Raw genomic sequence first — 14,563 nt, 5'->3', positions numbered from 1 at the left:
GTACTATTACGCCCGGCGGCGTTTAGAGCCGCTTAAAATAGGGCGTAATAGTACGCCCTCCGGTCTTAAAGGGTTAAAGAAGGCTCTTCAGCCAAAACGCGTCAGTGGCACAGCTATTTGGACTATTTCAATTTGTTATTAATTTATTATTTTTGTTTTAATTAATAAATAAGTCTTTACCTTGATCCTGCATCCTGGGTTATTGGAATAGACGGCATTTAACACGAACAGGGCGTATCCTGGCCATTGCAGAAGTCCAGTTTAACTGAGGTTTATCTGTGCTTCAAACCTATAGTCTGAGTCAGCTTTTTAAGTGACTCAGAACCATGTGAGTTTGACCAGTTAAGTTGTGGTTTTTAATATATGTACCAACTATATTACCCTATGGTCTTTCTAAATTTTTAGGTATATGTCCATGACAGTACTGGTAAAATTTCTATTTATACTCATTGAGTGCTCTCACCATTACTTCTATTTGGTTGGCCTAAGTCGCCAGCTTTCTTTTGTATCACATTTGAAAGCAGAGTCCATATCAACTTAAAGGTTACATACATACTTTGATATATTTTATTTCAACAATGACCTGAAGTTCTGTAGCCCCACACAGCTGATTTGGAGACATTGCCAGAAAGATCTGTAATGCAGTGGTGAACATGACCTAACTTTTCAGGATTTTCAATGGCATACAAGGCAAAAACCATTCAAGGGGAGCAATAATAAAACAGGCATATGTCATTAACCCCTTAAGGACACATGACATGTCTGACACGTCATGATTCCCTTTTAATCCAGAAGTTTGGTCCTTAAGGGGTTATATGTGTAAGCCAGGAGAGCTGTCTTCCAAGAATAACATATGCCCTACCATTTTTAACATAACTGGTTTCCCCAAAAATTTTGGTAAGTGTCTCAGATCTCATTCTGTTGTGAGCCCTCCATGGGTAAAGATGGATTATTTTTTATTGCTGCTCATTTATTTATTTTTCCCAATTTTGTTTTATTGCTATTGGTTCTTTTTTCCTTAATTAGTGGCATCAGTAATTATGCATTTTAATTTGGGCTTTTTAGAGTCTAAAGATAAGAAGAATTAGGAGAAGAATTCTGATGGTAAGTATAATTTTTTTTACAGGTTTTGGATTTATTGTCCCTTACAATTATTAGGGTGGGAAGTGGTAGGGGAAGCCACCCAAAAGACTTGTTATTATTTGCAAAATGGATAATGGTATGTTCACCCCTCTATTTTATAATTAATTCGAACCACCACATGTTGCCCATGGGTAAAGGACAAGTATAAGACACTAGGTCCCCCCTTTGTTTTACTATTAGGGCACATACCCATCACCCATGGGTATACACTAGGTCTCCTACTTTATTATTATTATTATGGCCCCCACCTATCAACAAGGATTTTTAATTATTTGTAGGTTGGCTGTGGGTGCTACCAGCAGCAAAAAGTCTGGATTTTTTTTAATGCGTGTCCGAATTTAATTAATTTTGTCCTGATTTTAGCTGTTCAATGGTGTTTGAGCCAACTGAAATCCAGGACAAATTTAGGCATGTTCGAGACCTGAAATGCAAAGTGCTGACATCGATTAATTCCATCCACAATGTCTGGATTTTGTAATAGACAAAGCGAAAAGTGTGTGATAATACTAATTACTTTTATGTTTTATGCAAATAGTAATACTCTCATATTTACAAACCCCTAAAAAAAGGAAAAAAACTGAATAAAACAAAAGATAGTGTTATCTATATAAACACTAATAATATAGTGCATTATATAGGATGTTCACTCACTCTTCTAAGAGGCAATTACCGTATTTATCGGCGTATAACACGCACTTTTTCTTCCTGAAAATAGGGGGAAAATCATGGGTGCGTGTTATACGCCGATATCCCATATTTACTTACCTGTCTTGAAGCGTGGGCCGGCTTCACAGCGCGCACCGCGGTACTGGAACTTAAATTTCATGTTCCGGTTTCCGGCGGGACTGAAAGGAAGTGTGCACTATTGTGTGCACACTTCCTTTCAGTCCCGCCGGTACTGGAACTTAAATTTCAGGTTCCGGTTTCCGGCGGGACTGAAAGGAAGTGTGCACAGCGCGCAACGCGGTACTGGAACTTAAATGTCAGGCTCCGGTTTCCGGCGGGACTGAAAGGAAGTGTGCACACTATTGTGTGCACACTTCCTTTCAGTCCAGCCGGAAACCGGAACCTGAAATTTAAGTTCCAGTACCGCGGTGCGCGCTGTGAAGCCGGCCCACGCTTCAAGACAGGTAAGTAAATATGGGACAAGAGGGAAAGTGCACTAGGGGACACTATGGGAGGGGGACACACTATGGAGGGTGGAGAATACTATGGGAGGGGGGGAAGAATACTATGGAAAGGGGGGGGAACACTATGGGAGGGGGGTGGAGAATACTATGGGAGGGGGGTGGAGAATACTATGAGGGGGGAGAATACTATGGAAGGTGGGGGGAACACTATGGGATGAGGGGGGGAATACTATGGGAGGGGTGGAAGAATACTATGGGGAGGGGTTGGAGAATACTATGGGAGGGGGTTGGAGAATACTATGGGAGGGGGGTGGAGAATACTATGGGGGGGGAGAATACTATGGGAGGGGGGAGGAACACTATGGGATGAGGGGGGAAAACTATGGGAGGGGGGGAGAATACTATGGGAGGGGGGAGAATACTATGGAAAGGGGGGGAACACTATGGGATGAGGGGGGGGATACTATGGGAGGGGTGGAAATTTCCTGGAATTTCCTTCTGAAAATGAGGTGCGTGTTGTACGCCGGGGCGTGTTATACGCCGATAAATACGGTATTATCTAGCTCTACATGTCTAAGCAACTGGTGACTATAAGGTTCCACAACACCCTTCTGGAGTCTGACCACTTAAAGGGACACTCCAGGCAGCTAAACAAGTTAAGTTTAAATTAAAGCTAATAAGCTTAAAATACCTGTGGTGAGTTTCTTGTATTTTAGTTCTGTGTGGTCTTTCTGCAGTGCTGTAAAATGTTTTGCTGTTTTCAGCAGTGTAAATTGGCCTCCTTAGCCACCCTCCTTTCAAATGTCAACATGTTCCTGATTCCCAGTCTCTGAAAGAAACGTACCTTTTGCAGCCAATAAAAAAAGAGCCACATATTATGTACTGTAAGGAATACTCACAGCACAGACTGCACTACAGAAACAAGGCTAGAGCCCCTCCCTGTAATGAAAGTAATACATTCTCCTTCGGCCCTTGCCAGTAAACCTTCATACCCACTGGTAACCCCTTCCCTGCCAACCAACCTCACTACTCACTGTTAACCCCATCACTGGCAGTCCCTGCCAGACAACCTACCTATCCACTGTTAATTATTTCCCTGACAGTTCTTGTTAGCCAACCTCACTACCTACTGATAACCCCTTTACTGCCAGTTCCTGACAGAAAACTTCACTGTTAACCCCTTCCCAGCCAGCCAACATCACTACCCACTGTTAACCCCTTCAGTCAGTCCCTGTCAGACAACCTTACTACCCACTGTTAGCCACTCCCCTGCCAGCCAACCTCCCTACCCATAGTTAACCCTTTCCCTGACAGTCCTTGTCAGCCAACCTCACTACCCACTGTTAACCTCACTACCTACTGACAACCCCTTCACTGCCAGTCCCTGTCAGACAACCTCACTGTTAACTCCTTCACTGCCAGCCAACATCTCTACCCCTTTTTAACCCCTTTGATGCCAGCCAATATCACTACCGCTGTTAACCCCTTTCCTACCAGTCCCTGTCAGCCAACCTCACTACCCACTGTTAACCCCATAATTGCCAGCCCCTGTCAGCCAACCTCACTACCCATTGTTTACCCCTTCCTTAGCAGTTCCAGCGAGCCAACCTCCCTACCTTCACACACAATACTTCCAAACACACACACACACACATATATATATATACACTACAGTACCCCTCACACAAACACTGCACCCCTCACACATATACTGCATCCCCTATACACACACACTAGCCACACAAGCATTACATTACACCACAAACACAACACGACTAAAACCGACCTTATTACACAATACCACACCACAATCAGCTCACTCTACACACACGCAATCCTACAAGCAGGCAGAGACAAGTTGCAAGGAAACACAGAGCAAGTATGTTATTAAATTTGCTTGCACTGTGCAGAACAAATTCAGGGCCTTTTTCACATGCTAGAACTCTTCAGCAGAGCTCTGCACATGGTCTGCCCTGGAAGAGCATTGAACCAACATGCTCACTTTGAGAGGGGACGTGCTTGTCATTGGTGATGACAAAAGACACCCTCTCTGCCCTCCCCCTTCTTAAAGGGCTGCTGTGATTAAAAAATGCCTGGCACAAATTTTTTTCCCAGTCCGGCTCTGCCTACTATATAAAATGTCTTACATTTGTTTTCATTTTTTTTTATACTTTAAGCTACTAAAATTCACAGCCTATAAAGCTAGTAGCTTTATTTCTAGGAAATAACCAAGAATGGAAATGTCTCCTTTAATGTACATGAATATGCATGTGTTCTGTTTTACCTTCTTTTTGTGTATTGACCATTCTGTTTTACCTTCACTATAAAAAGTATACTCCAATAATATGTAGTTAAATGAAAATATACCTCTTTCAATTTGCTGTATATGTTTCAAATTATACAAAGGAGTATATAAAGTGCAACAAGATATTCAGCTTCAGATGTCGCTAGTCATTGATGTTACACCACTACCCTCAGTGTCTACCATATGTTACAGCCTTAGATAGATCAAACCCTATAGGGGGTGTCTCAGGCAAACATTCGTCTCTGCTCCCCACTCCACGACAATGCCTAGCCTCAACTCCTTAATTCTGTCAGAGGAATTTTCCCTACAATATGCTGCCATTGACAATGCAATAAACGCTATTCTGTCAGCAGGAGTTGGCGCTTGGCTCAGTAAGACCGACATAGTTAATGCCTTCAGGCTCCTCCCTATACATCCTTCTCTATGGCATCTACATGGTGTTAAGTGGTGGGGGCTGTACTACTTTTTCTCTCAACTCACTTTCAGTTCCAAGAGCAGCCCCAGGATATTCAACATATTAGTGGAGACGTTGTGCTGGCTGCTACTTAAGCCACGGTTATACCTAGACGACTTCCTAACAATTGAGAATAACTCTCTACTCCCTAGTAGCCTAGAAGCAGCACTCCAACTGTATAAATAATTAGGTTTTCCAGTTTCCCCGAAAAAGACAGAGGGACCTGGTACCTTAATAAACTTCCTGGGTATCCAACTTGACTCAGTTAATATGCGGTTAATATGCAAGCTTGCCTTGCCAATGACAGATTTGAGTGGATCCTTGTCAGTATTGATCAGTAACTTCAATCTCTCTTGGGTTCCCTCAATTTTGCAATGAAAATCATAACTCAAGGCAGAGCTTTCATATCTAGACTACTCGGCCTATTCCCTGGACTTCAGACAGATGATTGTCTTATTTCTCTTTACCAACACGCCACCTCAGATTTGCGCATGTGGCGGGAATTTCTCCTCATATTGAATGGAAAAAGTATGTTTATTCCGTTATTAACTGACAGTTTCCCTACAATTTAGACTGATGCTGCTGCCACTGCTGGTTTTGCACCAATTTTTGGTGAACAATGTCTGTGGGCAGTTGGCCAGATGAAATCAAGAGCATTCCATGTTTTTCTACCACTTCAGCCTTACTCAAGCTCAATCCAGTTGTGGTTGCAGCTGCTGCTTGGGACACATTATGGTCAGGTCAAACAGTTGTTTTTCAGATAACTTGGCTACGTGAAACATATTAAATAAAGGACGAGCATCATTACTGACCATAAGGTGCTTCCTGAGGAAATTTACTTGGCTAGCAGCTAATAGTAATTTCTTCTTGGTCTGTGTTCATAATGTTGTCGCTGATTATCTATCTCGCTCTCGATTTCAGGAATTTCACAGAACTTTGTCGACTGCATCCCATGTAGCTATCCCTGAACCATTAAGGCAAGAAATTACAATAGATTAGACAGTCTTTTGGCTCACGGCCGTCAATACTCACAGCTGGCTCTTTTAGGTGACACAAAAAAATCTTATGATATGGCATTCCACAATTTCAACAGGTTTTTGTTAGAATTTAATATTGTCAACAGATTTTCTATGGAGACCATTGTTGCTTTTACTTCTTTTTGCCACCTTAACTTAAAATAATCATTTAACACCATTAAATTATACTTAACGGGCACACAACACCACATTCTCACCCAATGGTCTAACACACACAGCTTATCAAATTAAATCTATTCTTAAAGGCATACAGAAATCAAGTATTTCACCTTCACTCACTAGATTACCTATTCATAGTCAACTTTTCCAATCACTTTCCAACCTCATTGACACTGCACCTTTTGAACCACACATGAACCATGTAATTAAAACAGCAATCTATCTGGCCTTCTATGGCTTTCTTAGACCCAGCTAATTCAGTGCCACAAATATTACTTCTACAGACTACTTCAAAAGTGTCAGGATCGGGACAGGGATCCAACACGCAGAGTACAAAGAGTGGAAAGGTACGTATACCGGGCCTTAGAATGGCCGGACTAACGTACCGAGAGTAATAGAGAATAGTCAGAGACAAGCCGAGGTCGAGGGAACGGGAAGACAGAATAGCGAGAGACAAGCCGGGTCAAGGGATAACAGAGAAGCAGGGTAGTACAACAAGCCGAGTCAAAACCAAATAGAGCAAACTAGAATACCAGAGCACTGAGTGACTAGACAAGCTAGAACCACGACAGGGCAATGAGCTGAAGCGAGAAGTAAGCTTAAATACCCTGGCTCTGGATGGTAATCACGCCTCTGACAAGTACCGATTGGATATCGGACACTTGAGTGACAGGTCGCTCGTGATAGCGTCATGACGTCACGTATTGAGCGTCCCGCTAGAAAAGGACGTGGATTCCTCGCGGCCGGTGTTTAAGTGACTGGATGAACCGCGAGGAACGAAGGAAACAGCTCGCCTGGACGGGCAAACCACCAAGTCTCTACCTCCCTTAGAGGTAGAGGCCTCAGGTACCCTGACAGTACCCCCCCTCTCAGATACGCCCACCGGGCGGAAGGAACCGGGGCGAGATGGGAAGCGGAGGTGAAATGCTCTGCGAAGGCGAGAAGCATGAACGTCCTCCTGAGGTACCCAACTCCTCTCCTCAGGACCATATCCCCTCCAGTTGACCAGATATTGCAATTTTCCCCTTGAAATTCTGGAATCAATGATGGAGCTGACCTCGTACTCCTCCCGACCCTCCACCTGAACAGGACGAGGCGAGGAGACCTTAGAGGAGAATTTGTTGCAAATAAGAGGTTTCAACAAGGAGACATGAAAAGAGTTAGGAATGCGTAAGGCAGGTGGCAGAGCAAGGCGATACGCAACCGGGTTGATACGAGTGAGAACCCTGTAAGGACCTATGTAGCGAGGAGCAAATTTCATAGATGGAACTTTTAGGCGAATATTCTTAGTACTCAACCATACCCTATCCCCAGGAACAAAAACAGGAGCCGCTCTTCTATGCTTGTCAGCGTGTTTCTTGAACAACGAAGAACTATGTAACAGAATTTGCCGAGTCTGATCCCATAATTTCTTCAGGTTGGCGACATGATCATCAACCGACGGTATCCCCTGAGAAGAGGAAACCGAAGGAAAAATCGAAGGATGAAAGCCATAGTTCATGAAGAAAGGGCTAGAGCGAGTTGAATCACAAACAAGGTTATTGTGTGCGAACTCCGCCCAAGGAATCAGACCGACCCAATCGTCCTGGTGTTCGGAAACAAAGCAACGCAGATACTGTTCGATCTTTTGATTGGTACGTTCAGCAGCTCCGTTAGACTGAGGGTGATAGGCAGAGGAGAAGTTCAATTTGATACCCATTTGAGAACAAAAGGATCTCCAGAAACGTGAGACAAATTGAGAACCTCTATCAGAAACAATCTCCGAAGGAATCCCATGTAGGCGAAAAACCTCTCTCGCAAAAATCTCTGCCAATTCAGGAGAAGTCGGAAGTTTAGGTAATGGCACGAAATGGGCCATCTTAGTAAATCTATCCACCACCGTGAGAATAACAGTCTGTCTCTTGGAAGCAGGTAAATCAACGATAAAGTCTATGGACAAACAGGACCAAGGTTTCTCAGGAATGTCCAAGGGGTGTAACAGGCCACATGGAGAAGCATGAGGTAGTTTAGTCTTGGCACAAGTCTCACAAGCTGCGACGAACTCCTCAATATCTTTTCGAAGTGAAGGCCACCAGAAATCCTTGGATATCAGAGAGTATGTCTTGCGAATACCAGGATGACCAGCTATTTTACTTTCGTGAAAACATTGTAAGAGCTCCAGTTGAAGTTCAGGAGGAACAAAGTTTCTTCCCTCAGGAGTGTTTCCGGGAGCTAGATGTTGTGACTTCAAGATCTGGTCAAGTAGCGGAGAATGAATTTTAAGACTGGTATTAGCAATAATATTGCATTTGGGTACAATGGAGGACACAAGTGGTTCAACTGAAGCAGAAGGCTCAAATTGGCGAGATAGCGCATCGGCTTTAGAATTCTTTGAGCCAGGTCTGTAAGTCAGAACGTAATTGAAATGGGTAAGAAATAACGACCAACGAGCCTGCCTGGAGGACAAACGCTTGGCCTCTCCGATATAAGACAAATTTTTGTGGTCTGTTAGAATGGTAACAGGATGTAAAGTACCTTCCAATAAATGTCTCCACTCTTTCAAAGCCTTGATAACCGCTAGTAATTCTCTGTCACCAATGTCATATCTGCTCTCAGTACCGGACAATTTTTTAGAGAAAAAACCACATGGATGTAATGGTTTATCAACACCCAACCTTTGAGATAGGACAGCACCTAAACCAGTCTCTGATGCGTCTACCTCAAGTAGAAAAGGCAGGGAAGTGTCGGGGTGAACTAAAATTGGAGCGGAAGCGAAAAGCTCCTTGAGAGTTTTGAACGCAAGAAGAGCTTCAGTAGTCCAATTCTTAGTATCAGCCCCTTGTTTGGTCATATTAGTGATAGGTGCGATAATTGAAGAATAGCCCTTAATAAAGCGCCTATAATAATTAGAAAAACCAATAAATCTCTGTACGGCTTTAAGACCTTTGGGTAAAGGCCACTCTAGAATGGACTGGAGTTTATCCGGATCCATCTTAAATCCTTCCCCAGAGATCACATAGCCGAGAAAGGTTACCTGGGCTTGATCAAAGCTACATTTCTCCAACTTGCAGTACAAGCCATGCTGAAGAAGCTTGTGCAAAACCCTCCTGACTTGCTTGTGATGAGTCTCAATCTCACTAGAATGTATAAGTATATCATCTAGGTATACAATGACGCAATCTTGCTGAAATTCCCTAAGAACCTCATTTATCAGATCTTGGAATACAGCTGGTGCATTGCATAACCCAAAAGGCATAACCGTATATTCATAGTGGCCATAGCGAGTATTGAACGCCGTCATCCACTCATGTCCCTGCTGGATTCTCACCAAGTTATATGCCCCTCTGAGGTCTAACTTGGTGAAAATTGTAGAGCCCTTCAAACGATCGAAGAGTTCGGTGATCAAGGGAATCGGGTAGGCATTTTTAATGGTTATCTTATTTAGGCCTCGATAATCAATACAAGGTCTCAAAGAACCATCCTTCTTTTTAACAAAAAAAAATCCAGCCCCGGCAGGGGAGGAGGACCTCCTAATGAATCCCTTGTCTAAATTCTCGTGAATATACTCCTCTAGAACTGAGTTCTCTTTCGTAGATAATGGGTATACATGACCTCTGGGGGGCATGGTACCAGGGAGTAGGTTAATTTTGCAATCAAAGGACCTGTGTGGGGGTAAGGTATCGGCTTTCTTTTTGTCAAATACTGCCTTTAAATCTAGATACTGAGGCGGAATTTGTGTCTCTGTAGGATTGTCAGAGTTAGCCGATGTGTTGGTTAATCCGAGAGGCGAGACCTTCCGCAAGCATTTTTCTTGACAATTCTGTCCCCACGAAACTATCTCCCCTGACTCCCAATTAATAATAGGGTTATGTCTCCTCAACCAGGAGTACCCCAGGACTATGGGAATAGACGGAGAAGAAATGAGCAGTAAGGATATGTCCTCTCTATGTAGGATGCCAACAGTTAAGTTAATCGGTATGGTCTCATGGAAAATAACAGGCTCAAGTAACGGTCTACCATCGATGGCCTCAACAGCCAGTGGTGTCTCTTTTAACTGGGATGGAATAGCATGTTTGGCAGCAAAACCCTGATCTATAAAGCTCTCAGCAGCTCCAGAATCGATTAGTGCCATAGTCTTAACTACTCCCTTTTCCCACTTTAAAGAAACGGGTAACAGGAGCCTGAGCTCTTTGTAGTTGTGAATAGAGGACAAAGTAGAAACACCCAAGGCCTGTCCTCTAGAGAAACTTAGGTGCGAGCGTTTCCCGAACGATTGGGACAATTTAGGCGTAAATGACCTCTGACTCCACAATACATACATAAACCCTCCCTTCTCCTGTACTGTCTCTCACTCTCTGTGAGATGAGTACTGCCTATCTGCATAGGTTCAGGAATACGTAAGTCCTCGAACTCAGAATTTTGAAAGGTAGGCGCTAGTTTAAAGGAGGGTCCACGGGTCCTATCTCGAGTGTTCTGCCTCTCTCTTAAGCGTTCATCAATACGAGATATAAAAGAAATTAAATCCTCCAAATTCTCAGGGAGTTCTCTAGTAGCGACCTCGTCAAGAATTACATCTGATAACCCATTCAGAAACACATCTATATAAGCCTGTTCGTTCCACTTAACTTCTGCCGCCAAGGACCTGAACTCTAGTGCATAATCCACAAGTGTTCGATTGTCCTGTCTAAGGCGCAACAGTAATCTAGCTGCATTGACCCTTCTACCAGGAGGGTCAAAAGTTCTTCTAAACGCAGCTACAAAGGCATTATAATTATAGACTAGTGGATTATCATTCTCCCATAAAGGATTGGCCCATCTCAGAGCTTTCTCAATGAGTAAAGTAATAACAAATCCAACCTTCGCTCTATCTGTAGGATAAGAGCGGGGTTGTAATTCGAAATGGATGCTAATCTGGTTCAGAAAGCCACGACACTTCTCCGGTGACCCGCCATAACGTACTGGTGGGGTAATACGGGAAGAAGCACCTACAGTGGCTACCTCTAGACCTGAGACTGCAGGAGAGATAGAAGGAGTACGTGTCTCCTCAGGTGGATTACTAGCACGAGACAAAAGTGCCTGTAGTGCCAAAGCCATCTGATCCATCCTATGCTCCATGGCGTCAAACCTGGGATCCGAAGAACCAAGCTGACTGTTTGTACCTGCAGGATCCATTGGCCCTGTCGTAATGTCAGGATCGGGACAGGGATCCAACACGCAGAGTACAAAGAGTGGAAAGGTACGTATACCGGGCCTTAGAATGGCCGGACTAACGTACCGAGAGTAATAGAGAATAGTCAGAGACAAGCCGAGGTCGAGGGAACGGGAAGACAGAATAGCGAGAGACAAGCCGGGTCAAGGGATAACAGAGAAGCAGGGTAGTACAACAAGCCGAGTCAAAACCAAATAGAGCAAACTAGAATACCAGAGCACTGAGTGACTAGACAAGCTAGAACTACGACAGGGCAATGAGCTGAAGCGAGAAGTAAGCTTAAATACCCTGGCTCTGGATGGTAATCACGCCTCTGACAAGTACCGATTGGATATCGGACACTTGAGTGACAGGTCGCTCGTGATAGCGTCATGACGTCACGTATTGAGCGTCCCGCTAGAAAAGGACGTGGATTCCTCGCGGCCGGTGTTTAAGTGACTGGATGAACCGCGAGGAACGAAGGAAACAGCTCGCCTGGACGGGCAAACCACCAAGTCTCTACCTCCCTTAGAGGTAGAGGCCTCAGGTACCCTGACAAAAAGGTCTTACCTCACAAAACTACAGGATCATTGTGTTCTAACGCTAAACCACACAAAGACCAGCCAAATGCGCTACAAGGTAAATGTCCCATATTACCCTACCAGCAATAAATGGTGCCCCGTTAAAGACACTTAGACACATATCTACACTCCTATCACGATCCCTCTGCTCAGCCTCTACTATCCTTGAATTGGACAACTCTCATGACAACAAACTTCATGCTTTATGTTCAAATGTTACTGATTAGAATGGGTCTTAACAAAGCAAACTACTTGAGTAACTCCTTCCGAATAGGAGCAGCCACTACTGCCTCCAGTAAAAACGTACCCATGCATATCAGTAAAACTTTAGGATGATGGAAGTCCTCTGCATACTCTAGATACTTACCACAATCTCTTCGGGAAAGGCATGAAGCCTTTTGTAAAATGAATGTGTAATCAAGAATATTATGCGTAAAAAATTGTAGATTTAATAAATCTTGTATGGTATACTTAGTTTTTCCCCTCTTTTATTACCAGCCTACAGCATTGTCGGTTCTGGCACACCACAACCAACCTTTTCATATATGAGTTCTTTATGTTGTGTACTGCAAACACACTTCTAATCATGTTTCTCCTTACTGTTTTATGTCCCCAACACAAATATATTTTTTATATATATTTCTTTATATCTAAATCTAATGTGTGTGTAAACATAGTTTAACAACTCAACAGTATGTTTACATTATTTATGTGCTAGAATATATATGCTGTGTGCATTTCTCCTTTTCCCTCTTCTCTCTGTTTTCAATATATAAACATCGATAATGTGAGTGATATTCTCCCTGGTAATATTGCCTGATTCTCCAGTTTTCTAGGGTCAATATATACGAATTACATAATCAGGAAGTTACGCGGCACTGATATTGGTGCGTCACTTCCGCTGTTTTTGGATCTTGGACTTTGCCAGCAATTGTGCCAGCCTATTACATGGACAGACATAGTAGGTGACGCAGGAATGATCACTTCCACTAGGTAGAGTGTCAGGATACCTTGCAGCTGGGAGTGACACTCCCACACAAACTAGTGCTCGGGATTGACTGAATTTCAAATAATTAGCCAATAGAATAGGACCTCAGGGATTTAAAAGGACTGGAATAAATGGAACTGACTGTACTGATTGATAAAGCCACTGGAAACAGCAAAACGCGTCTGAGAGGGTTGGAGCACATAAGACTTTGTATATTTCTTTTTCTGTGTTTTTAACAAATTGTGATTGTAAAAGTAATTAATACTTGTCTACCTGAGCAACATTGCCTGGTGAACTGCAACTTTGATATCTGCTCCAATCCAAGCAAGAGGGCTGTCTCCTTAAAGTGACAAACAAGCTGTTATACTTAAAGCCAGGACTAAGAGCTCTAGAGAAGATGAACAGGGGACATGTATATGTACATATCAGTCACCATAACACTTACATACTTCACTTGTCTTCTTTTTGTCTCCCCAGCCTGAGTCTAAGTGGATAAATATAGTAGAGGGCCTGGGTCACCTGAGGACACATCTATCTGTGTGATTTGAGCCTGCCCCATCTGGCTCTATATTTGTGAGTGTGTAGCTATATAGTTAAAATTTGTATTCATTTACAGACTATGTTGTACCATACTATTTTCTCTTTCCTTTCTTCAGCCCCTGATGCAAATCTATCCCTTATTGCATAAGAGTAAGTATTACAGTTTTTAAGCTCTCCACTTTTTGCACTGGTGATGCTTACAGCCACTAAGTTCATTATTTATTGGACAATTACCAAGGACTGAAAGAGGAGCTAGAAAGAATGTGGAAAGTTAAGTCAGTAGTAGTCTCAGTTGTGATAGGTCCTGATTCCTGCAGGACCGGCACTTTGCACATGGGTGTCCGCAGGGGGGATTGCCTGGGGACATTCAGCACTGAAGTTCCGGTGCTCTGACATTACCTGCAGTGCGAGCCGGAACTTCAGTGCTCACATGCATGCATTACGGCAGGGCAGCTCTTGGTGCGGTATGGTAACTCATCAGGGTCAAAGCGGCAGAAAAATCCACCTTGTGTCTGACATGCTGCATCATGGCCATATACAGGGCCACACAGGCGGCAGGACACAGAGCTCCCTGATGCAAGAACCGGCAGATAGGAGTCAGTCAGCAGCAGCAGCAGCGGTGGTGCTATGAGGAGCGAAGCAGCGGACACAAGGGTAAGTGTTCCTATCATTCATAGAACTATTGTCATGATAGTAGTATTGGAAATGTTAATTTCCATTACCCTCTCTGTGTAACTTGATTAATGATTAGAATTACAATAATTGTGGCCTGCCATACTGCTTCTTTTTATAATGGCTGTGGTTCAAGTTAATTTAGCAACGCAGAACATACACATATGGATCTTTTGCATAGCCAAATTGGTGGCATATGTTTGTAATTCAGCTGGCTATTTAACTCACTGTCTCACTGAAGGGTCTTTGCCTGGGCCAGGAACCCGAAGTTACATATGGGGAGACTGAGCTGTAACTCCAGGTTTATGTTACAAAATAGGCCCAGATTTGAGCAGTTTTAATTATTTCCATATTTTGCTGTTATCGTTATACTTTTGGTCTATCTCT

The sequence above is a fragment of the Pelobates fuscus genome, chromosome 9 (assembly GCF_036172605.1).
Source record: "Pelobates fuscus isolate aPelFus1 chromosome 9, aPelFus1.pri, whole genome shotgun sequence".
Classification (NCBI taxonomy): Eukaryota; Metazoa; Chordata; class Amphibia; order Anura; family Pelobatidae; genus Pelobates; species Pelobates fuscus.
The sequence above is the reverse complement of the archived record's forward strand: the minus strand, read 5'-3'. Positions refer to the sequence as shown.